This window comes from Rhinoraja longicauda, chromosome 5 (assembly GCF_053455715.1).
Source record: "Rhinoraja longicauda isolate Sanriku21f chromosome 5, sRhiLon1.1, whole genome shotgun sequence".
Classification (NCBI taxonomy): domain Eukaryota; kingdom Metazoa; phylum Chordata; class Chondrichthyes; order Rajiformes; family Arhynchobatidae; genus Rhinoraja; species Rhinoraja longicauda.
Genome location: NC_135957.1, coordinates 18,451,052 through 18,476,830, shown reverse-complemented (window position 1 = coordinate 18,476,830; position 25,779 = coordinate 18,451,052). Strand labels below are relative to the sequence as shown.

At 43.2% G+C, this 25,779-nt stretch overlaps 1 pseudogene; it reads right to left on the bottom strand.

Annotated features, from left to right (window-relative positions):
• Positions 1–6,205: 6,205 nt before the first annotated feature.
• On the bottom strand, positions 6,206–6,786 carry LOC144593886 (ATP synthase F(1) complex subunit delta, mitochondrial pseudogene; annotated as a pseudogene).
• Positions 6,787–25,779: the final 18,993 nt, after the last annotated feature.

Here is a 25,779-nt window from a genome sequence, read left to right as displayed (position 1 = left end):
TTTTAACATTTTTATTATCATAGAGAGCTATGGAGTTTCAAACAATTGTCTTCAGACTTTCACATTATTGAATTTCTAATGCCAATCGTTGAGTTTTTATTAGCTCAAGAAAAAAATATTAAATTGTAGTTTCAAATGTTCTTGTAATATGAAGATTTGTCTCTTCTATTGCAACAGTGCCTTTGATGCACGTTTAGAACACAAAATTCTACAATGTAGCGACCATAGAGAATGGTCCAGGTCGTCGAACCCTCGGATTGGCCAGCGAGGTCACGTGGGAACGCGACCATGGGGATTGGTCCAGGGAACGACATCGCTGATTGGCCAGCGATGTCATGTGCGCGTTTGGCGCCCGATTTAGTCAGTTCGGCGAAGTCTTCAAGGAAGACAGTAAGTTTGTATTGGTTGTCCTGTACCTTGTTGTTTAACTTTGTATTCGTGTATTGCGGCTGCAATAAACTTCGTCTACAACCAACAAGTTTCGGACTCGCCATATTGGTGACCCCGACGTGATCTGGACGATCACCGACTGAGCAGGAACCCGACGCCTCGTTGACGATGACCGAGCAGGGCACACCGGAGTCAAGCGCGGCAGGCGTTCATCTTCCGTTATTTTGGATGTACGCACCGCAAGCTTGGTTTATCCACGCCGAGGCTCAATTCCATATAAAGAAGGTGTCGGACGAATCCACGAAGTACTTCTACCTCGTCAGCGCTCTATCGCCGGACACAACCAAGCGCGTGATGCGGTTCATCGTAAATTCACCTGCGGAAGACAAGTACGAGGCCATGAAGAAGGTATTACTGCGAACCTTCGGGTTGAATAAGCATGGTGGTGCGGCAAAACTTCTGCACCTACCGGATCTTGGAGACCAACTGCCTTCCGTCCTCATGGCCGAAATGATGATGCTAGCCGGTGAGCATACGGATTGCCCGATGTTTGAACAGGCATTCCGCGAGAAACTTCCCGAGGATGTCCGACTGCTGCTTACGGATTGTTCTTTTAAGGACCCCGAAGCATATGCAGCGAAAGCGGACGCGCTCATAGCGGCAAAAAACAAGGCAAGTGGTTCAATCAACAAAGTCTCGACATCGGTGACCACGCCACAGCGACGGCAAGATGGCGCCACGTCTCCCGCCAATTCTTTGAAAGCCCGCCAAAAAGATCCGCACAAGCGCGGCTGGTGCTATTATCACCTACGATGGGGTAACGAATCCCGCAACTGTCGTTTGCCTTGTACTTTCGCGGGAAATGCCTCGGCCGATCGTACATAGGGGCAGTTACGATTGGCCAGAACCGGCGCCTCTATGTCCATGATCGATTCACGGACACAGAATTTTTGGTAGACACGGGAGCCATCGTCAGCATAGTGCCGCCGACCGACCTCGAAACCAGATCGGGTAAGACAGGTCCCACCCTCATCGCGGTTAATGGCAGCCCAATTCGCACTTTCGGTACACGGAAGATGTCCCTTGTGTTAGGCCTCCGCACGTACGAATGGCCATTCATCATAGCCGACGTCAAACAAGCGATCCTGGGCGCAGATTTTCTCTGGGCTTTTTCACTGGTTCCTGATGTCCGCGGTAACGACCTCCGACCCTCCGCCGAAGATGAGCACGTCGCTCCGACAATCGCCTCCTCGCCCAGCCCTACTGTCCAGGCCGTCGTCGCGGCCCCCGACTCGTATGCTGCGATTCTGGCAGAGTTCCCAGAGCTGCTCGTCCAACGTTTTGACGCACCTTCGGCTAAGCATGGTGTGGTCCATCACATCCGCACCGAAGGCCCTCCCGTTTTCGCTCGGGCCAGGAGACTACCGCCAGACAAACTGGTGGTGGCAAGGGCGGAGTTCAGGAAGATGGAGGAAATGGGAATTGTCCGTCAGTCTGACAGCCCGTGGGCCTCGCCGTTACACATGGTCTCCAAGGCATCTGGGGGGTGGAGGCCATGTGGCGATTATCGGCGTCTCAATGCTGTCACTACGGCTGATCGCTACCCCATACCGCACCTACAGGACTTTTCATCTGGGCTGGAAGGAGCGGTGGTGTTTTCCAAAATCGATTTGGTGCGAGGATACCATCAGATTCCGGTGCGACCGGAGGACATACAAAAAACTGCAACTATTACTCCGTTCGGGTTGTTTGAATGGTTGCGTATGCCTTTCGGTTTAAAGAACGCGGCACAGGCTTTCCAGCGACTGATGGACCGCGTGGGCCGGGGGTTACCCTTTTTGTTTATTTATTTAGACGACATCCTGGTAGCCAGCCCCTCAGTGCAGGAACACCAGGCCCATTTGCGGACCGTGTTCCAGCGGCTCCAAGAACACGGGCTCATTATCCAACCCTCCAAATGTCAATTCGGCCTGCCTGCCCTCGATTTTCTAGGGCACAGAATTACTCCTGACGGCGCCGCCCCTTTGCCCGAGAAGGTGGAAGCTATCCAGGCTTTTCCCAGGCCCACCACAGTAAAAGGGCTGCAGGAGTTCGTAGGCATGGTTAATTTCTACCATAGATTCGTTCCGGCAGCGGCGCGAGTCCTGCGCCCGCTTTTCCAATGCCTTGCAGGGAATCCGGTAGAGTTGTTGTGGTCCCCGACCGCAGAGTCGGCTTTTACGGCAGCTAAGGCAGCCTTGGCAGATGCCACCATGTTGGTCCATCCGAGCCGCTCCGCCCCCACGGCCCTGACGGTTGACGCCTCTGACGTGGCGGTGGGTGGGGTTCTGGAGCAGCAGGTCGGTGGCCGTTGGCAGCCTTTAGCGTTTTTCAGCCGGCAACTAAATTCGGCCGAGCTGAAATATAGCGCATTTGACCGAGAGCTTCTAGCTCTCTATTTAGCTGTCCGTCATTTCAGGTATTTCCTCGAGGGCCGCCCATTCGTGGCATTTACGGACCACAAGCCATTAACATTTGCTTTTTTGAAATTGTCTGACCCATGGTCGGCCCGCCAGCAGCGGCACCTGACTGCTATCTCCGAATTTACCACAGATGTCCGTCATATCGCGGGTAAGCTTAATGCCGTTGCTGACGCCCTGTCTAGACCTGCTTTTCCCCCTATTTCGGCGGTGGACTGCGAAGTGGATCCCCAGGAGCTCGCGGAGGCACAGCTCCTAGCGGATACCGTTTCGGCTTACCAGTCCACCACTTCGGGATTGAAGTTGGCCCAGGTAGCTTGTGGGTCGGAGGGCACGAAAGTCTGGTGCGATGTTTCTCTTCCTCGTCCCAGGCCGGTAGTACCGCCCTCCCTTCAGCGCCGGGTTTTCGATGCCATTCATGGGCTGGCGCACCCGTCCATCCGCTCCACCTCTGCCTTGGTAGCAGCGAGGTTTGTCTGGCATGGCCTGCGGAAACAGGTAGCGGGGTGGGCACGTTCCTGCGTGCCCTGTCAGACCGCTAAAGTCCAGCGCCACGTCCAGCCCCCCGTACAGGATTTCGAGGTACCGGCTTTTCGTTTTTTCCACATCCACGTGGATTTGGTCGGGCCTTTGCCTTCCTCCCGGGGCTACACCCACCTCCTCACGGTGGTGGATCAGTTCACCCGGTGGCCAGAGGCTTTCCCATTGTTTGATATCTCGTCAGCGTCTTGTGCTAGGACTTTGGCCCTTCATTGGGTAGCTCGTTTCGGGGACCCGGCAGTTATTACAACTGACAGAGGGCCACAGTTCACTTCGTCCCTCTGGGCCGCGCTGGCGGAACTGTACGGGTCCAAGTTACAACCCACAACTGCATATCACCCCCAGTCAAATGGACTCGTAGAAAGGTTCCACCGCCAACTTAAGGCGTCCCTCAGTGCAAGGCTTGAAGGCCCGGACTGGGTAGACCAACTCCCTTGGGTTCTTTTGGGCATCCGGACTGCTCCTAAGCCAGATCTCGGTGCGTCGTCCGCAGAGCTAGTATATGGCTCGACACTTCGAGTACCCGGAGATCTGTTTCCGGACCCTTCAGCCCTGCTCCCTACAGTCCCATCAGCGTTAGCATCTCTCCGGGAACGGGTGGGCTCCCTGGCTCCAGTGCCGACTTCATGTCATGGGTGTCCCATGGTACATGAACCGTCTTCCCTGAAGGACTGTGAGTTTGTTTTTCTGCGTAAAGATGCCCATCGCGCCCCGTTGCAGAGGGTCTATCAAGGGCCGTTCCGGGTTTTACGTAAGGGAACGGCTACTTTCACCTTAGACATGGGCGGCAAGAGTGAACTCGTCTCGGTGTCCCGGCTCAAACCTGCCCATTTGGACCCGGATCAACCAGTCCTGGTCGGTCAAACCCCTAGGAGAGGCCGACCTCCGTTAGTTCCGCCCAGTCCAGAAATCCCCGTTCCGACAGTTCCTCCAGGACCCCCCGTTTCGGAAGTTCCTCCAGGACCCCCCGTGCCGGTAGTTCCTCCAGAACCTCTCGTTCCGGCTGTTCCACCAAGTCCGGAACCTCCGGCTCCTGTGGTTCAGGCTGTCCCTCTCCGTACTCGTTATGGTCGCGAAATCCGGCTCCCAGCTAGGTTCCGCACCTCGGGTTCTGGGGGGGGGTCATGTAGCGACCATAGAGAATGGTCCAGGTCGTCGAACCCTCGGATTGGCCAGCGAGGTCACGTGGGAACGCGACCATGGGGATTGGTCCAGGGAACGACATCGCTGATTGGCCAGCGATGTCATGTGCGCGTTTGGCGCCCGATTTAGTCAGTTCGGCGAAGTCTTCAAGGAAGACAGTAAGTTTGTATTGGTTGTCCTGTACCTTGTTGTTTAACTTTGTATTCGTGTATTGCGGCTGCAATAAACTTCGTCTACAACCAACAAGTTTCGGACTCGCCATAACAATATGTTTAATAAAGTGTAATAAAAACCGTACCAGAGTTAATAAACTTACTTTTGATACATTAGAATAACAGCTATGATCATATGTGAGGAGATCACTGTGGAGGTAGGAAGAGTGACTGCCGAGACGGTGGCAAGGCAGGTGATAAAAAAGAGAGGAGAATCCTTTTCAGAGAGCTGATTTGTCTTTCTCCGAAGATGTTCAAATACTTCTTGGTACAGATAAAGTGTTTGATAAATGTCTCTTTTAATTTTAAGACTTTGCACCATGGCAGTGTTGTAAATGAGAAGCACACCGACATAATTTCTCTGCCCTCTACCCCTGCTCTCAATTACACCGTCGCTATCCCCTACTCTCAATTTCTCCATGTCTGCCGCATCTCCTCCCAAGATGAGGCTTTTAATTCTAGGGCATCCAAGGTGTCCTTCTTCTTTAGTAAACATGGTTTCCCCTTGCTGTCAAAGGTGGATGCCTCACCCGCGTCTCCTCTGTGTCCCATAATTCTGCTCTCACTCCCATCTCCCCAGACGTTGAGTTCCACCGGTCCTCAGCACCAGCCTCTACATCCAACACATCATTCGCCAACATTTCTGTCACCTCCAACGTGATCCCACCACCAGCCACATCTTCCAGTCCTCACCCCTTTCTGCCTTCCAGAGAGCTACCTCTGCTTGGTTCATTCATCCCTTTGCACCCAAACCACCCCTCCCCAGATACTTTCCCCTGCAACTTGCAACACCTATCCTTATATCTCCTCCCTCACCGTCATCCAGGGACCACAGCAATCCTTCCAGGTGAGACAGAGGTTCATGTGCGCCTCCTCCAATCTCATCGACTGCATCTAGTGTTCCCGATGTGGCCTTCAGTATATCGGCGAGTTCATGTGTAGACTTGGCGATCGATCCACCAAGGTCTACTGGATCTCTCAGTTGCTAACCATTTTACTTCTTCTTCCCATTCCCTTTCTGTCCTGGGCCTCCTCCATTGCCAGAGTGAGGCCACGCATAATCTGGAGGAACAGCACCTCATATTCCACTTGGGTAGCTTACAACCTAACAGTATGAACATTGAATTAACCAATTTTAAATAACTAACTACCTTTCTTCCCCACTCACTCCCCTGTGCCCCACCTATTTCTCCCCTTCCCCTCCACCTGCATTTCTTCCTTTAGCTTCACAATTTGCAACTATTCATTCCTTTTATCTTACACCATCTTTTCATCTCTGGCCTTTTTCCAACTACCTGACTTTCAAAAAAATACCCCCCCCCCCCCCTCGCAAGATTAAAAAAAGATATAACTATACCGTTTTATCTTTTGTTTCGGAGAGTGGGACACGAGGTGAGCTTGGGTATCTGAAGACTCCCTTTTTTTTCATTTTCATATATTTATTCTGATAATTCAGCCCATTTAACTGTACAAGGTAGGGTCGTCTTCCCAAATGATGGTCGAAACGTCTCACGACATGCTCCACATCCCAAAGGTCAAGCTATTCCAGTGGTTTTATGATTGCTTCATTGACTTCTATACTAATCAATGCTTCCGCCCGTTCCACCTCGTTAATGGCAGATGAAAGTTCAGCGTTAGCCTTATTCAGGCTGGCGTTTGCAGCAGTGACATCCAAATTCTCCAGGACTGCTGCCACTTCAGCTAACAGCTGAACCGAGGAGTCTGCATTCACTGTCACGGAACCACTGCTCACAAAATATTTAGTCCTCTTCATCGATGACAGTAATAACTCCAGGTTTTAGCACCTGAAGCGTGGGCACATGAGCTGGTAGAATACCAAATCTTCCAGTCAGTGTCGGAACATCTACTTGCTTAACACTCGCTTCATTATAGAATACCTGGGATGGAGAAGCAAAGGTGAATGACATCCTGAAGGCGGTGGCTGAAGCTGGTGCCGCCTCGGCATAGCCCCTGGCAAGCACTGGCTGAGCCAAAGGCAGAGCACCGGGTCGGAGTATGGAGCAGATCCTGGCGGCGAACATGCCCGCAACTTCCCGTCCCAGTCTGGCAGCTCCAGCAAGGACAAGCTGGAAGACACCCGGTGCTGACCTCCCCACTCCCACCTGGCGTAATAAAGACTTTACTGTTTTACCACTAACTTTGTTGCATTGTTGTCTGTCTGGAGAAAACAAACTTTAACACCTTCACCTTCCATTCGACCTACCAATGTGCAAACCTCACATTTGATTGGACTAAACTTCATAGGTAAATTCTCCTCCCATTTCTGTAGGTGTGACAAACAAAAAAATTGCTTTGGTGATGCTGGCGGAGGGCTAAATACCAAACAGCACAGTAACCAAAATAAATAGTCAAAAAATGACAATATTCTGGGCAAACTCTGCTCTTCTTAAAAACAGGTGATATGGGATTTTTTTTATTTTTTGAGGGAGAGTAGGGTATATCTCAACTGTAAAATAACATCCGACTCATGTTGCATTTCTTCAATGCTGAAAGCACAAAGTAAAGGCCAAAGAGTATTCTTCACTGCAATTACCTTGTGATCAAATGAATAAAATACACCAATATTGCAGCATGACCTATATACAGAAGATAGGATTAGTTTATTAAAGTGTGGCATGACGATTTTCACATTAAGTATCAACTGCACACCATGATTAAAGCATTTAAGCAGCTTATCCATCTGTCTTTGAACACATTTGAGTTGATTTTGCTCAACTCATTAAAGTTCTTTCCGGTCACACCATATATCCAACCCGTGCTTGCCCAGACAGTTAGGTGGTATTTGCACCAGATGAGCCAATTGGTTTCCTCTTTTCTATCAACACATTCATGAAGCCAGATGAGTTTTGCATGTAGATACAAAATAGTCTTGGAATTGTGCTTTTCCCACCTGATTTGTGTTGTACATAACGTTAACTGAACTGGAAACTAAAGCATTTGATAAATCCAGATTGACCAGTAATAAGAATAACACAAAAGTGGTGAATGATTAATGCTATTGGAGAAAATACATTTTCATACAAATGGCCATGAGTGTTAATTTACTGAAAAGTAGACACAACTGTAATCAACTAAAAGTGGAAAACATGTCCAATAACGTTGTAAAACTCCACCTGAAATAGAAAGGCAATCCATTTACAGTGCCTTCCACAATGTTTGGGACAAAGATCCATCGTTTATTTATTTGCCTCTGTACTCCACAATTTGAGATTTGTAATAGAAAAAAATCACATGTGGTTAAAGTGCACATTGTCAGATTTTAATAAAGGCCATTTTTATACATTTTGGTTTCAACATCTAGAAATTACAGCTGTGTTTACACATAGTCCCCCCATTTCAGGGCACCATAATGTTTGGGACACATGGCTTCACAGGTGTTTGTAATTGCTCAGGTATGTTTAAATGCCTCCTTAATGCAGGATTAAGAGAGCTCTCAGCTCCGAGTCTTTCCTCCAGTCTTTCCATCACCTTTGGAAACTTTTATTGCTGTTTATCAACATGAGGTCCAAAGATATGTCAATGAAAGTCAAAGAAGCCATTATGAGGCTGAGAAACAAGAATAAAACTGTTAGAGACATCAGCCAAACCTTAGACTTACCAAAATCAACTGTTTGGAACATCATTAAGAAGAAAGAGAGCACTGGTGAGCTTACTAATCACAAAGGGACTGGCAGGCCAAGGAAGACCTCCGCAGCTGATGATAGAAGAATTCTCTCGAGAAATAAAGAAAAATCCCCAAACACCTGTTCGACAGATCAGAAACATTCTTCAGGAGTCAGGTGTGGATTTGTCAATGACCACTGTCCGTAGAAGACTTCATGAACAGAAATACAGAGGCTACACTGCAAGATGCAAACCACTGGTTAGCCGCAAAAATAGGATGGCCAGGTTACAGTTTGCCAAGAAGTACTTAAAAGAGCAAACACAATTCTGGAAAAAAAGGTCTTGTGGACAGATGAGACGAAGATTAACTTTTCTCAGAGTGATGGCAAGAGCAAAGTATGGAGGAGAGAAGGAACTGCCCAAGTTCCAAAGCATACCATCTCATCTGTGAAACATGGTGGTGGAGGTGTTATGGCCTGGGCATGTAAGGCTGCTGAAGGTACTGGCTCATTTATCTTCATTGATGATACAACTGCTGATGGTAGTAGCATAATGAATTCTGAAGTGTTTTGACCCACCCTATCTGCTCAAGTTCACACAAATGCCTCAAAACCCATTGGCTGGCGGTTCATTCTACAGCAAGACAATGACCCAAACATACTGCTAAAGCAACAAAGGAGTTTTTTAAAGCTAAACAATGGTCCATTCTTGAGTGGTCAAGTCAATCACCCGATCTGAATCCAATTGAGCATGCCTTTTGTATGCTGAAGAGAAAACGGAAGGGGACTAGCCCCCAAAACAAGCATAAGCTAAAGACGGCTGCAGTACAGGCCTGGCAGAGAGAGCATCACCAGAGAATACACCCAACAACTGGTGATGCCCATGAATCGTAGACTTCAAGTAGTCATTGCATGCAAAGGATATGCATCAAAATACTAAACATGACTACTTTCATTTACATGCCATTGCCGTGTTCCAAACATTATGGTGCCCTGAAATGGGGGAACTATGTATAAACACTGCTGTAATTTCTACATGGTGAAACCAAAATGTATAAAAATGGCCTTTATTAAAATCTGACAATGTGCACTTTAACCACATGTGATCTTTTCTATTACAATTCTCAAATTGTGGAGTACAGAGGCAAATAAATAAATTATGGGTCTTTGTCCCAAACATTGTGGAGGGCACTGTAGGTGCTGAACAGGAACTAAACAGAAAAAGTACCTTGGCAGTTACAACGTTAATCCAATTTTGTCGGAAATAATTATTAACATGTAATTTTGACCAAGACAGCACACTTTCAATTTAAATATAATTTTTCATATGATGACCCCAGTTCTTTTTTACTGAAGATCTTCTCCCAGAGAGAAGATCTAGGAAATAAGAATGTGAACATAATGCAAAGAGCTGGAGTCGGCCACACAGCTTTCAGGGCGTGGTCTGCCTTTCAATAAGTTTACTGGTAATCTGATCTCATTCACACCCAGATCATCATGACCCTCAGAGAAGAAATTCCTCTTTACCTCCAACTCAAAGGGGCAACCTTTTACTCTGAATCATTATTTCCTATTTCTGGATTTCACCGCACCACTAGTGCAGTGGAGAAATTGCTCACTTCTTCTACCTTGTCAAGTCTGCTCAAAATATCACTATTCAATATGATCTCTTTACTTTCTTTGAAGCTCCAGTGCATACCCAACCTGTTCAACTGATGAACTAACTGATTAATAATCTGTGTGAAAGGTTAGCAACTAAAACTGGGAGTCAGAGTATCTGATGATCAGAAAGAACAAGTTGGAGTACAGGGTGACTGGAAACTGGTGGGGCGCAGAATTACAGTACATATTAATATATTGCTAAAGAACATGATAAGTATATTTTCACATAAATTGGCCAGGAAGAGTACAGCTGTTGACTCCATCACACTCCCAGGCTGAAATTTCAGCACAAAAAAACTCAAAATGATGATGGGAAAGAAGGAAATCTAATAGGAGAGGATAGATAACAAGTTTATCCAAAGGTCAAGTTTGGAAGGCAGAGAAAATCCCCAAATATTAAGCAAGAATTTGGAAGTCAAGGGGGAAAAGTGGCCAAAATAGGAGTGTACGAGAAGTGGGAGAAACATTGCTGGGAAAATATTTGGATTTAAAAAAAATATTTGGGTAAAAGAGATATCCAAATCGTCCCTTTACAACTCAGTGCATTGATTCAAAGTAAGACAGAATGTTAGCAAATTGTTATTCCTTCTCTGAAATCCAATTTCAAGTCAAAAGCAGGTTAAGCACGTAAATTCTCTCTCCTTGGCAGCAGCAAGGGAATAAGGTGAGCAAAATTTGGGCAGAACAATCTAACTGCCAGTCTGTACCAAAATTCAATTTACAACCACAGTTTATAGTTTTACTACCAGTTTCCATAACTTATTACTCAACCTAATCATTTGCTAAAGCACTGCACATCATTTTCAGTTTCATACCTTCTTTTCAAACCTGATTCTCACACAGTCTTTAAAAATGAATGTTGTGGCTAGAATTTTAACTGGAATTATATCAATGCAACTTAAGCAGGAACGAAAAATAACACTCAATGAGCTTTAAAGATAAGACGGCATCTTCGGAGAGAAAGGGATAGTCCACAACTCGGGTTGACGCCCTGAGCGAGGGAAGATAGCTTGTATAAAGAGGCGAGGGCAAGGGTGATGCAAAAGCGGGAAAACTAAAGGTGGATCCATGTGAAGAAGGGTTGATGGGCAGATGGTGCCAGGTGATGACAGCAACAGAGACTGGCAACGGAGACAACAAAGATGAATATCTTAGTCTTGCCACAAGCAACCCGGAAAGGTATCCATGGAGGATTATGAAAAAAAATTATGTTTTTTTAAATAAAAGGTGTTATTGTCAGTGCAAAGAAAGCCAGTTGACCCACGGTTAGGTGTCATTCAGCAGATTACAAGTCCATTTGCTTTCTAACTCACTATGGCAAGGTGATATCTCATGAGGATGGGCACATCTGATTATTCAGGCTGGGATTGATGACATGAAGCGAATGGAAATGTAAGATTATGTCATGGAACCTATTGTAGTATACCTGATCAGAGTTAGTAACTTTACAATGCAAATATTTGGTCCAAAATAGTGCAGGGGAACTGAAATTTAAAATCCCCACAGATAATTTATTTGATCACACAATAAAGAATTCAACAATTCCGATACACAAATTCTACAAAATTGTCTCCCATACGAAAGCGGAATGAAATTCATTGACATTACTTAAATTAGCTGGGTTCCAGAACAAATGTGAAGATCTGAGGATGCAATTCTGTTAAAAGTACAAATTCACAGATCAACTTTTAGAGTTAATCAAATCGCATTACTGAAAAATCAGATAATTAAAAATCATCACAAAGTTGTTGAATCACAAATGTATCCAATAGAACATTATTCACACCATATAGCTTCATCTTTTAGAATACTTTACTAGACATATTTCAATGTCCAAGAGTTGTTCGCCATCAACTTAGCAAGAGTTGAAATAGAAATAATGAATCACAAAGAGCACCAGTAGTAACTCAGAACACATGTTTTTTTTTAAATTCCTTTACATGAGAAATTCAGCAATTAGAAATTACAGCATCTCATATTTCACTTGGGCAGCTAACAGACCAGTGGTATGAATATTGATTTCTCTCACTTCAGGTAGCCCCGGCATTCTCTCGCTCCCTATCCCTCCCCCACCCAAGTCGCACTGGCGTCTCATTTTCGCCTTACAAACAGCTTACAATGGCCTGAGGTGAGGAAAAACTTTTTCACCCAGAGAGTTGTGAATCTGTAGAGCTAAGGGAATCAAGGGATATGGAGAAAAAGCCGGAACAGGGTTCTGATTTTGGATGATCAGCCATGATCATATTGAATGGTGGTGCTGGCTCGCAGGGCCGAATGGCCTACTCCTACCCCTATTTTCTGTTTCTATGTTTCCTTTAACATCGTTACTTTTTTGCATATCTTTCATTCATTGTTCTTTATCTCTCCACATCACTGTCTTTCTCTCGTTTCCCTTATCCCTAACCAGTCTGGTCTTGACCCGAAACATCATCCATTCCTTCTCTCTGGAGATGCTGCCTGTCCCGCTGAGTTACTCCAGCTTTTTTTGTCGATTCAGCAATTAGCCTCTGACTCAGCTCAGTTCCATCTCAGCAACTGACATTTTTCCTTTGACCACATTAGCACATTGCACATACACATAACAATTCAGTTCTAAATTACCACAAGAGAAAGGCTTGAAATTATATTTCGAATCTGACAATGAATGAATTTCCATTACATCTGGTTTCAATCTTTTTAATAAGGTTATCGCAGCATTTATTCTTTTACAGCGATCTTCTATATTGATGCATCCAAATTTAAAATAGGAGATATAACCACTCAGGATTAGAACTTTTGCTCTTGCTCCATGTTACTTGAGTTCCAAGTGTGTTTGTCTAAAATGAAGAAGCTCTGCCACCTTAAAATGTAAAAATGGGTCTGAATAACTGCAGAATTATCCCCAAATACTTAAAGCCAACATAGTTCCTTCACTTATGTATTTTCACTGGAATAGCACCATCATACAACCAGGGAGGGAAATGTACTCATCCAAAAATTATCCCTACGCCCACCAGCAAAGAGCTATGGTAGATGTGATTCGCATAACCCGATAGTCAAGTCTAGTTGCTATCACTGGCAAACTCTTTCAGGGAAGAAGACAAACGGAACCCTTCAAACCCTTTTTATTGAAGTCAGTTGGTCAAGAGATAACACAGTTAAATGCCGGCTTTTCCTATTTTCAATGGGACATTAAACAATTATCTTTGTGATTCACATGCTAAAAGAAAGAACATTTAATAAGCATGCCAGTGACCTCATTCCCACTTCCCTGGCTCTCAAAACAATTAGAATATTTCTAATAAAATATGAATTGATTCACAATAATTTCCTCTCTGTGGCAGAAACATTATTCATAATAAATATATATTCAATGTAAGGAATAGCAGCAAGAGAAGACCTTTCTCCTGGGCCATACAGAAGGACCAGAAAGCCTGAAGACAAGACTAATCTTTCAGAAGAGACAGGGTATAAAAATTTGGCCAAGATGAGCAACACTGCTACAGTATTCTGAGAGCTGGGATTTTTTTGTTCATGTTTTCAGGGACCATTGCTTACAGGAACAAAAGTTCTCGTGGAATTTGAGGGCGTGCAGCTTAGGTTTACTAGGTTAATTCCCGGAATGGCACGACTATCATATGTTGAAAGACTGGAGCGACTAGGCTTGTATACACTGGAATTTAGAAGGATGAGAGGAGATCTTATCGAAACGTATATGATTATTAAGGGGTTGGACACGTTAGAGGCAGGAAACATGTTCCCAATGTTGGGGGAGTCCAGAACAAGGGGCCACAGTTTAAGAATAAGGGGTAGGCCATTTAGAACTGAGATGAGGAAAAACTTTTTCAGTCAGAGAGTTGTGAATCTGTGGAATTCTCTGCCTCAGAAGGCAGTGGAGGCCAATTCTCTGAATGCATTCAAGAGAGAGCTAGATGGAGCTCTTAAGGATAGCGGAGTCAGGGGGTATGGGGAGAAGGCAGGAACGGGGTACTGACTGAGAATGATCAGCCATGATCACATTGAATGGCGGTGCTGGCTCGAAGGGCCGAATGGCCTCCTCCTGCACCTATTGTCTATTGTCTAATTGGTAATAAATATATGGCAAAAGCTACAACCCCACAAATTGATCCATCGTCCATGTCTGGATCACTATGACGATACAGTAAAGGTCACAATGATTCTTTTTTTTTAGATCATGCTTTATTGAGTCACCAACTGCAGCATATAAAAGCAGAAGTAACTGGAGCAGAATTAGACTTTTTTACCTCTGGAGTCTGCTCTATATTCAATGTGATCATGGCTGATCTTCAACGTCACTCCATTTTCCTGCTCAATCCCCACATCCCTTTTTTTCCTTTCCACGTGTACCACATAAATTGCATATACACCACATCCAATGAGTCCGCACCGACCAGCAATCACCTGCACAATAGTTCTATCCTACACACAAGGGACAAATTACAAAAGCCAATGAACCTACAAACTTGCACATCTTTAGAATGTGGGAGGAAACTGAAGCACCCAAAGAAACCCCACTCGGTCACAGGGAGAACATACGAACTCAGTACAGACCGTTGTCAGAATCAAACCCGGGTCCCTGGCAATGTAACTCGGCAACTCTACAGTTACACCACTGGGCCGCTTGGTGCCAATAGATTCCAACATTTTCTTAGCATCAATATTAGGCCATTAGCTGGTTGTTTCCTCTTTTCTCCCATTCTCTTTTCTTAAAGAGCAAGATTACAATCTGCAGCAGCCATTTTGAAGCTGCAGAATTTTAACTGAACATCTATGTCCCTCTAAAGTAGAGATGCAAGTCCCTCTGTGTGAAGTCATTTCTTCTCAATGGATGCTCCGGTTTCCCTTTCCACATCCCAAAGATGTGAGGGTTAGAACATTAAATCGTCACGGTAATTTACACTGGCCATTTAACCTATCAGCACGTCTGGTGCGCAGGTAGTATTACTGTAAATGGATGAGTGATAGTCAATGCGAACTCCGAGAGCCAAAGGATTTGTTTCCATAATGCATGATTCCATGACTCTGAAAATTATACACAGTCAGACCAGAAATGGGGGGGGGAGGAAAAAATAGAGAAAGAACAGAAAATAAAGTCCTCTCTAGTTTTATTATTATTTATTTTATTAATCACTATTCAATTCCACAAAAGAGCCGAAGCACCATCAACCAAATTCATTTTACACATTCACATTCAGTAACATCTGCACCATATTTTAGCATGGACTGATAAGCATAAGTAATACTCATGAAGCACAAGTGCTCATCCATAACCATCTCAGATTTGGCAGCAGGATGCATATTTGGAGTGGAGAATTTTGCAGACATGCCTGAAGGACAACCTCAAGCAGCTCTGGGTCTGGATGGCCAGACTAGGGACCGCAGCAGACAGGACTAACAGCTGCCAGAAAACAACATGGACACTAGCAGAATAGTTGTGGGGTGGCCAAAAATGCTGCACGAGACAGGACCATTTCTTTTTTTGTCATTTATTCATTTTTCACTATGTTGTATTGCTGAAAGGGCCAATATTTATTGCCCAACCCTAATTGCCCTTGAGTGGATGGTGGTGAACCACTTTATTGTGCACTATAGTACTCAATAAGATACTCACACGCCTGTGGTAAAGAGATTTCTAGGATACACAGATCACAGAGGTTTCAGAGATGCTGTCAGAGCTGCCTAGGAGGGTAACTGCAGTGCATTTTGCAGATTGTACACATTGTACCCACAGGACTGAAATGCATACCACTGAACAAGTTAAAAGTTGCAAGACAGCATTGCTGAAATCAATTGGAGGACAGGACGCTGAAGCACCATTGCCTCCTTAAAATTCCTGCAAAACATGGTATGCCTAGTTATGGTTGCATCGGTCAGAGCATCCAGTACAGCATCTAGGTGTTTGTGCAGCACCCAGATGTTTGGTGTCTCATGCTGATGCTGCAATAATACCACAGACATCTCAAATGTTGATATGCAGTCAGGCATTAACAGAAACATTTGGCTCCAAATTTTGCAGAAAGTCTGGTGAAATGTTGGTTCTGGATCCAACAAGCTCCTTGATGTTTTAAATAAATTTCCCAAAGATATTTCTGTGCACACATCTCAGCTTTTGTCTGCAAATTGCCCACATCTGAGCTCTCGGATGCAGAACGTGAGTAACCTGAGGAACTAACACTTGGCATACATCATCTCTGTCTTAACTGAAGGCTACTTCTGCCTATTGATTCATCGTGTGCACACCTTGCAGCTACCCTCTGCTACACGTAAAACAGCAACATCTAGGCTCATAGTTTCAAAGGTTATTTCGAGTAATTGGCTACATTCTACTTCACTTTCTTGTTGTCAACAGCCAGGGCCTGCTGCTGCTGATGGCCATAGCGCATGACCTTCTCCTGTAAAGTATGTGTGTAACTGCATCGCAATGAGACTGGTGATGTGCCTGCCATAACTAAACGGCCAGCATTCTGTAGGTTTTTTGAAAACTGACGTGTTTTTTTTCATCAGCAGCAATAAGCATACAAGACTATGGTGTGTGATTGGTACATGAAGGGTTATAGTTGTGTTATTGCTTTGAATAGATGGAAGGAGACTGGTGGTGCAGTTATTGAGAGAAGGATGGATTTGTTGATGTTTTAATTGACCTTGATCATGCCTATGAGATCAATAATCTTTTGCAAAATGACATCGTGGTCCTGTGGTTTTACTGAGGTCACAGTCACCAAGTGCAATCACATTTTAATTGCCATTTGACTTTCGAGTTACATGTTTCGCCAAGAGTAATTTACTTCTTCATGTGTCTGCAAGGAATATGGAACTGTGTACAGAAATCAGGATGACTACTCTCCATCTTGTCCCATCATGATTGCAAACAAGCTTCTGTAACTTTCCAAGGGGTTTTACTGGCAAGGAAAGCTGTGATGAGGTTTCCAAGAGATGCAGAAATGGTTTCAATCACATTAATTGGTTTCCAACAGGAGCTATCTGCCTATAGCATTCAACCACATGAATATATACTAAAATAATAAGCAATAAGGTCAACTCTGGTTGGGTGCAATAATCATGAAAAGTAGGTAGCAAGACAAATTTTGTACATTCTGCAACAAATCAAATGGATTCCTCAAACCATTCAATGTATCATATTTTGCCAGCTACCAAATGCCATCTGTCCAAAGAATGGCATTTAGGCATACATTTTACTATAAGAGCAACAGTTCCATTTGTAGAACAACATTTTTGTTCTACAATTGGAACTGTTGTAACCAATTCATTTTCATTGACAAGTAACCATTATTCTGATAAATTGAATGCTATTGTACTATCCACTTTAAAATAGCATTCAATTAATCTTATTACTTAACAAAAATAAAAACAGAAAACACAATAAACATTCAACAGGACAGGCAGCATCTGCGCAAAGAAAAACAGCTAACATTTCAGGAATGGGATCCTTCATCAGAACTGGGAAAGAAATAAGTTAACATCGGTGACTGAGAAGGTGAAAATTAGGGTAGGTGGAACAAAGATAGTTTTTCTGATAGACACAATTTCCTAATGTAGATGTTAAAATCAGTTTAAGCCTCCTTGTGCATGTAATATTTTGCTAATGACAAGGCTGTAGGACATGTCCAACTGCTTTGATATATAAAAAGGAAAAGAAAGAAGAGGGGGTAAAAGTGACACCAAAATGATGGCAGGCAAATGGCCAATTATAGAATCATAGTCATGCAGCACGGAAACAGACACTTTGCCCACGCTGACCAAGATGCCCCATCTGTACGAGTCTCACCTGCCCGCATTTGGCCCACATCCCCCCAAAACGTTCCTATCCATGTACCTGTCCAAATGTCTTTTAAATGGTATTGTAGTTTTGGCCTCAACTACCTCCTCCGGCAGCTCATTCCAAGTACCAGCCACCCACTATCTGAAAAATGTTGCCCCTCAGATTCCCATTAGATCTTTCCCTCCTCACCATAAAGCTATGTCCTCTGGTTCTTGATTCACAGATTTTGGATAAATCTACCTTTTCTGTTCCCCTCATGATATTTTACACCTCTAAAAGATCACATCTCATCCTCCTGTGCTCAAAGGAATACAGTCCTAGTCTGCCCAACCTCTCCCTGTAGGTCAGGCCCTCAAGTCCCAGCAACATCCTGAGAACACTTCTCTGCACATTTTCCAAATTAACAACATCTTTCCAATAGCATGGTGACCAAAGCTGAATGCAATACTCCAATTATGCCCTCACCAGCACCTTGTACAGTGTAACATAACATCCCAACTTCTATACTCAGTGTGTGATACTATGGTGTGTGAATTGATGAAGACCAATGTTCCGAAATTCTTCTTGACCACATTATCTACCTGTGACGCCACGTTCAAGGAATTATGTACCAGCACTCCTTGATATCTCTGCTCCATAACACTCCCCAGAACCCTGCTATTACCGTGAAGGTCCTGCCCTGGTCAAGCTTCCCAAAATGCAACACCTCACATTAAACTACATTAAACATTCCTCTGCCCATTTACCCAACTGATCAAGATCCTGCTGTAAACTTTGATAACCATCTTCACTATCTACAATACCACCCAATTTAGTGTAATCTGCAAATTTATTAATCATGCCTTGCACGTTCTCATCCAAATCGTTAATATAAACTACTAACAGCAATGGGCCCAGCACTGATCCTTGAGGCACATCACTAGTCCGAAAAACAACCTTCTACCATCACCCTCTGGTTCCATGAAGTCAATTTTCTATCCAATCGACTAACTCTCCCTGGATGCCATAGTTGGCATACAAAGATAGAGAATGTTGAGACAAAGAACTGCAGATGCTGCTTTACAAAAATAGATTCAAAGTGTTGGAGTAACTCAGCAGGTCAGGCAGCATCTCTGGAGAACATGGATAGGTGACGTTTCGGATCAGGACAGAAGGGTCCTCACTTGAAATGTCTCCTATCATGGTCTCTAGAGATGTTGCCTGACCCGCTGAGTTACTCCAGCACTTTGTGTGTGTGTTTTTTTCGAAGAAAGTATGTGTTATCTAAAATTGGAGAATTTAATTACGCGTCCTGCTGGCTGTAATGTTTGGGCAATATAGAAATAAAATTTTATCACCAAGATATGAAGACTGATAGACTTAAAAGATCCCAAAGCACTACTGAAAGTGCAGAGGAATTCTCCCAGTGCCTGACTGATATATAACAAAGTCAATATTACTTAAATAGATTATCCCTTTGTTCTTATGGGACATTGCGATGTATAATTTTGATTCTGTGGCTTCTTGACTACACTGGGACAACAGAACAAATAATACTTAACATTTACTCTGATATCATTAAAGCCACTACTTAAATGGAAGTTATTAACTGCTAAATGACTGTCTTTTTCAAGATAATATCCTATTGTCTGTTGTTCACCTGGCTTGCTCCTGCATATCTGTTCGTTAATACCTTTTTTAGAATGTGCAAGCATTTGTATTCCTTTGAATCCTCTGAAATACAAAGGATGTTTTAAGGTAATTCTATTTCTATATGTAATGAAAAGTTGCTCTAATCTATTGTAAGCACAAGCTTTTACATGATGCTAAAAATGTTGAATAATTGCCCCAAAATGATAATGCTGATTAAACATTGCATATTGTGTATTACTGTCACAATATGAGCAGCAAAGTGAGCAGCAATAGCAGACAGGGATGTGATGCTGAACCTGACTCTGAGGGACAGCAGGGATTGCAATGTCAGGCAGAGCCATAGTGATAGGAAACACGTTAGTTAAGGGGGCAGACAGGACTTACTGTGGCAGCAATCAACACTCCAGGATGGCGTGTTGCTTCCCTGATGCCAGGGTACAAGATGGTTCGTAGTAGCAACATAACATTCTCAAGGGGGAGGGTGATCAGTCACAGGTTATTGTGCATTTTGGCAGAAATGACAGAAGTAGGAAAGGGATGGCATCCTGCAAAATGAATAGAGAGAGTTAGGCTAAAGGTTAAATAGCAGAACCTGCATGGTAGTGATCTCTGGATTACTCCCAATGCCACATGCTAGTGAGGGTAAGAACAAGAGGATGGGACAGATGAATGCATGGCTGAGGAGTTGGTTCAGAGAACAGGGATTCAGATTTTTGGACCATGGGGATCTCTTCTGCAGCAGAGGTGGCCTGTACAAGAGGGGTGGGTTCACAGACGACACCACCATAGTGAACCAGACATCAAATAACAACAAGATGGAGTATAGGATGGAGATTGAGAACCTCATAATCCTGTGCCAAGACATCTCTCCCTCAATGCCAGCAAGATATTGTGATTGACCAGGATATGAAGCAGTATACACCCCCATTAATACATTAATGGTGCCGAAGTAGAGAGGGTCAAAAGCTTCAAGTTCTTAGGAATAAATATGACTAGCAATTTGCCCTGGACCAGCCACACCGAAGCTATAGCGAAGAAAGCATATCAACTCCTCTACTTGCTTAGAAGGCTTAGGAAGTACGGCATGTCCATAATAACCCTCACCAACTTCTACAGATGCAATGTAGAAACCATTTTATCGGGAGGCATCACAGCATGGTTTGGGAACAGCTCCCTCCAAGACCATAAGAAATTGCAGAGCTGTGGACGTAGCCCAGACCATCAAGCAAACCAACCACCTTTCCAATGACCATCTGCACTTCATGCTGCCTTGACAAGTCCACCAGCATAAAGGAGGGTCAGTCTCACCCTGGTCATTCCCTCTTCTCCCCTCTCCCATCAGGCAAGAGATAAAAAAAAGTTTGAAAATGCATAACTACAGATTCTGGGACAGTTTTGTCCCTCTGTTATAAGGCAACGGAACCTTCCTCTCACCAGCAAGAGGTTAATCCTGACCTCCCATCTACCTCATTGGTAACCTTTGCACTATCTTTAATCAGACTTTATATTGGACTAAATGTTATACCCTTTATCCTTTATCTGTACATTAAGGACCGCTTGATTGTAATCATGTATAGTTTTTTACTGTACATGCACTGTGTACTAGTACAGATTGCTCTTTGAAAGTGCATTGCAGCTATAGTGGTCAAGAAGGATTTTGATACATTGGCCTTCATCAGTCAGGGTACTGAGTATAGAAATTGGAATGTTATGTTGTAGTTGTACAAGGCATAATGAGGCCACATTTATAGTACTGTGTTGTTCAGTTTGGATCATCCTGCTATAGGAATTATGTTGTTTAGCTGGAAAGAGTGCAAAGATTTACGACAATGTTGCCAAGACTTGAGGGGCTGATCTATTGGGAGAGGTTGAGCAGGCTAGGACTATATTCCTTGGAGTGCAGAAAGACGAGAGGTGATCTTATGGAAGTATATAATATCATGAAGGAAATAGATAGAGTAGATGCACAGTCTTTTACCCAAAGTTGTGGAATCAAGAACCAAAGGACGTAGGTTTAAGGCGATAGGGGAAAAATTTAATAGGAACCCGAGGGGCATCTTTTTCACACAGAGGGTAGTGGGTATCGGGAACAAACTGCCAGGTAAGGTAGTTGAGGCAGGTACTATAACAACATTTAGAAACCATTTTGATGGGTACTTGGATAGGAAAGGTTTAGGGAGCCATGGGCCAAAAGCAGGTAGGTGGGAAAAGTGCATCTTGGTCGGCATAAACAAATTGGGCCAAAGGCCCTGTTTCCGTGTTGTATAAACACGTTATTCATTTTCACTTCAGCAATCTGCATTCTCAACATTGGCCCGAGGCAGATTAGATTTAAACCTGTCACCAGGCCAAAATCAGTCAAAGCCTGTAAAAAATCATATATTACAAGTGGAGCAAGAACTTGTATTTTCTGAATGTTGTGCATGAATTAAATTAATTAAATCTGACATTATTAAAAGTATTGTCCAACTGCAGTTCTAATTAGAGCTATATTTTTAATGCATAAATCAACAGATGTAAATAGGCCAACTGTCCACCTGATCCAGTCTATCAGCAACATTCATCAATGCTTGGCCATTGGTTAAGTTGCTGAGCCATTTTAGGGGATGGCCATTGAAAACCTCTACAATATTGAAATCCTTGCATTTGCTCCTCACAGTGCCTCATACAAGGACATTAGCTGAGAGAGTAAAATAGGTGATTATATGGAAAAGGTCTCTTTTCTCATGTTAAGGGCTTGGGGTTAATGATTATGAATCCTATATATTCCAAATATAGCACTCTGCCTCCACCTCTTGTGGATCAGATAATTTAACACATTCCCAGAGATTGTGATGGAAGAATTTATTCACAAAATGCTGGAGTAACTCAGCAGGTCAGGCAGCATCTCGGGAGAGAAGGAATGGGTGACGTTTCGGGTCGAGACCCTTCTTCAGACTGAATCTTGTGATGGAAGAATCTTGTTTAAAGGTGTAATTTTGTGATAATGCCAATCTCAGGCTATTGCTTGATGATTCAATCGGATAGCTCTTCTAATTTTGACCTCAGTCTTCAGGACCCAAAAGTCGAATTTGTCGGACTTGCCATGTGCTCCACCTGTTTTTATTTTTTATTTACTTTTATATAGAAGTTTTGAAACAAACAAATGGCTTTGAGAGTCATTTCAAAAGGTAAATAAAATTAAACCAAATTGCTGTGGGTCTGGAGTGGCATTTAGACAAGTGCAGCAGATTTATTTTCACCAAAAGGAACCAGATAGGATTTCACAACAATCTAGCAATTTCATAAATTCACCATTACTGAGACAACATTTTCTTTTAAACTTTATTCCAGATTATTTGTTTAACTTCAACAGCTACAATGCTGAATTGTAAAACTAGGCCTCTACTTTATTAATATGGTAATTTAATCAAAGTGTGAAGACAATTTCTTGGATTAGGACTGAGGTAGAGATGAAGAAAAAATTAAATGAATGTCAAGTTGGAATGCAGAAATTCCAGAGCTATACAAGTCTAATTCCCGGCTAAACAAACAACTATTTCTTTAAATGTTAATACAATGATATGTCAGTTATAAACAGTTCAAAGAATTAATGGAAAAATATACATGCCATTATAAAACATTACGTCTGTACCATTCAACTTCTTGTTATTAATTAGCCATGCAACCTAACTACTGACAGTGTTAATAAATGAGCTAATAGACTGGATCAGGTAGGCATGGTATATTTACTTATGTTGGTTTATACATTAAAATGAGAGCTCTAATGAGAACTGACTTTTTAAAATATCAGATTTTCCCCAATTTAAATCCCTCTATCCACATTTTCTTGGAAATCAATACCATCATGATGCTCCGTAAAGTGGTCACATTTTAGATAATTCTGTCACTTTCCGTTTTTGTCTACCTGCAATTTTACTTTACAATTACTGTCATATTTCCCTACGGCATTGAAAATAGCCATTTTAACCTATTGAGTCCATGCCATCTTGCAAAGCAATCCCGTTCCTTGTTGAATCTGAAGAAGAGTTCTAACCTGAAACATCGCCTAATCATATTCTCCAGGGATGCTGCCTGACCGGATGAGTTACTCTAGCATTTTGTGTTTATCCCATTCCCCAATAATTTCCCCTGTAACCCACATTTTACTCCTTCGAAATGTCACCACTAAATAAACCTAAATATCGGCACATCTTTGGGATGTGGACGAAAGCAAACATCTGGAGGAAGCCCGTGCAGTCACAGCAAGAATGTACCAACTCCACACAGACAGTACCAGACATCAGGATCAAACCCTTGTCCCTGGAGCTAGGAGGCAACACTTCTATTAATTGTTCCACTGTGCTGCTCAATGTCCAAAAATATGACTGCAACACATCAATTCAAAAAACATACAATAATTTACAACACTGAATTTGGTCCACTGTGTCTATAATGGCCAAATATGTCCTTGAGGTTAATACTATCTCTCATTCTTTGATCCGTATAACTACAGGTATGTCTCTTCCTATCGTTTCTGAAGGCTCATACTGGTATTTTGTAAATCGGATGAGGGGTTTTAGTTTCCACCGCCCAATTGGACAATGATTTCAGATCCCACCAATAAAGTGCAATATTTTTCCCCCGAAATTCCCTTTATCTATGAAATATCAGAAATCTATTTCTGGTCTCTCTGCCATGGAAAATGGGTCCTTATTCTTTACCCACCTCTATTCATTTTAATTTGCATAATCTTATTTCTTATCTTTAATTCCTCATGGAATTACATACCAGGTTAATATTTGTGCTGACCATGTGTTTATCGATGTCAACAAGGCCACAAAAGGCACAAATCAAATTTGTTCAGGGACAAAGGCCTTTGTAAAGTACGTGTCATTAATGTAAGTGGTAGGAGGTGATTTTAGATCCACTCTTCAGCTCACTATGCCTCAAAAATAAATTCAGTGCTCTTACCCAAACAATATTGATGACCTGGGTGTGCATGAGGTAAGATAAGTCTTGAATGGTTTAATTGAAAAGAGTATCACAATCATTGATTGATTTGAGAATCTTCTCTTACCTAAACTGTAATCATAAAATCAAATAGTATGTAGCAGTATTCGGGATAAGGGAGAATAGATTGTAACAGTGTTTCCCATGCGCTCCCTGGTTTAATTTTGACCAGCTGACCTATGACCCCACCACAATCTCTTACTTGCAGACAATCTGGCACCTTATTTCAATTTAAGTACCAGAATTTCAAGTGGAAAACGAGGAAGGGATATCGATTGAGAAGGAAATGACTGCTGGCATCTCACCATCTAGCCCTGAGAGGAATGAGTGGAAAAGGAACATTAAGTGGTTTCCACTCCACCACAGTCAACAAGATTCTCAGTCCATCCATTCAATTTGCTACACCTTTTCTCTTTGTCCTCTCGTTCCACCCCATCAGTCTCAATCTCAAACCAGTTATCCTCCATGATGTTTGACAATACCAGCATGACATCACTGTAAGAAATATGTCATCTCTCATTTTAGCATTTCAATATGATTGCTGTTTCTAGAATGCTCTACTTTACTTATTGGTCTCCTGCAACACCCACTGCAGATGCTGGTTTATTTCCAAGCGAAGCAGCACATTACTCCCATTTCTTCCAATTGGTCATGTAATAGAATCTAGATGCTGAAATTTGGCGCAAAAAAATCAAACTGCTGGAGAGAACTCAGTGGGAGGCAAAGGGATTGTTAACATTTCGGGTCATGACCCTGCATCAGGACTGGGAGTGATCCCATTTTACCACCCCCACCTGCCTTTCTATTTTCCACAGTGACCACTCTCATCCCACCTCGTTTTCCTACTCCCATACTGACCCATCTATCCTCGGCCCTGTGAGGCCCAACAGCAGACTGGAAGAATAACAACTGATGTTCCACTTGGGTGACCTACAACCCAATGGCATGAACATTGAATTTCCCAATTTCCAGTAACCTACATCCCTTTTCACATTCTGCTCGTGCAACCTCTTTCTCTACCCTCCCACTGCATAGTTCCATCTGCTCATCTTCTATTCCTTCTCCTTTCTTCCCTCATTTTTTTTTCTATTATTCACCAGTCTCTTTCTCAACATTGGCAGCACGTGGCGCAGCGCTAGAGTTGTTACGTTACAGCGGCAGAGACCCAGGTTCGATCTTAACTATGGGTGCTGTCTATACAGAGTTTGTGCATTCTCCCTGTGAACCTATGGTTTTCACTGGGAGCTCCGGTTTGCCACACAAAGATGTGCAGGTTTGTAGGTTAAATAGCTCTATAAATGGCCCGAATGTATAGGGTAGAACTATCATATCATATATATACAGCC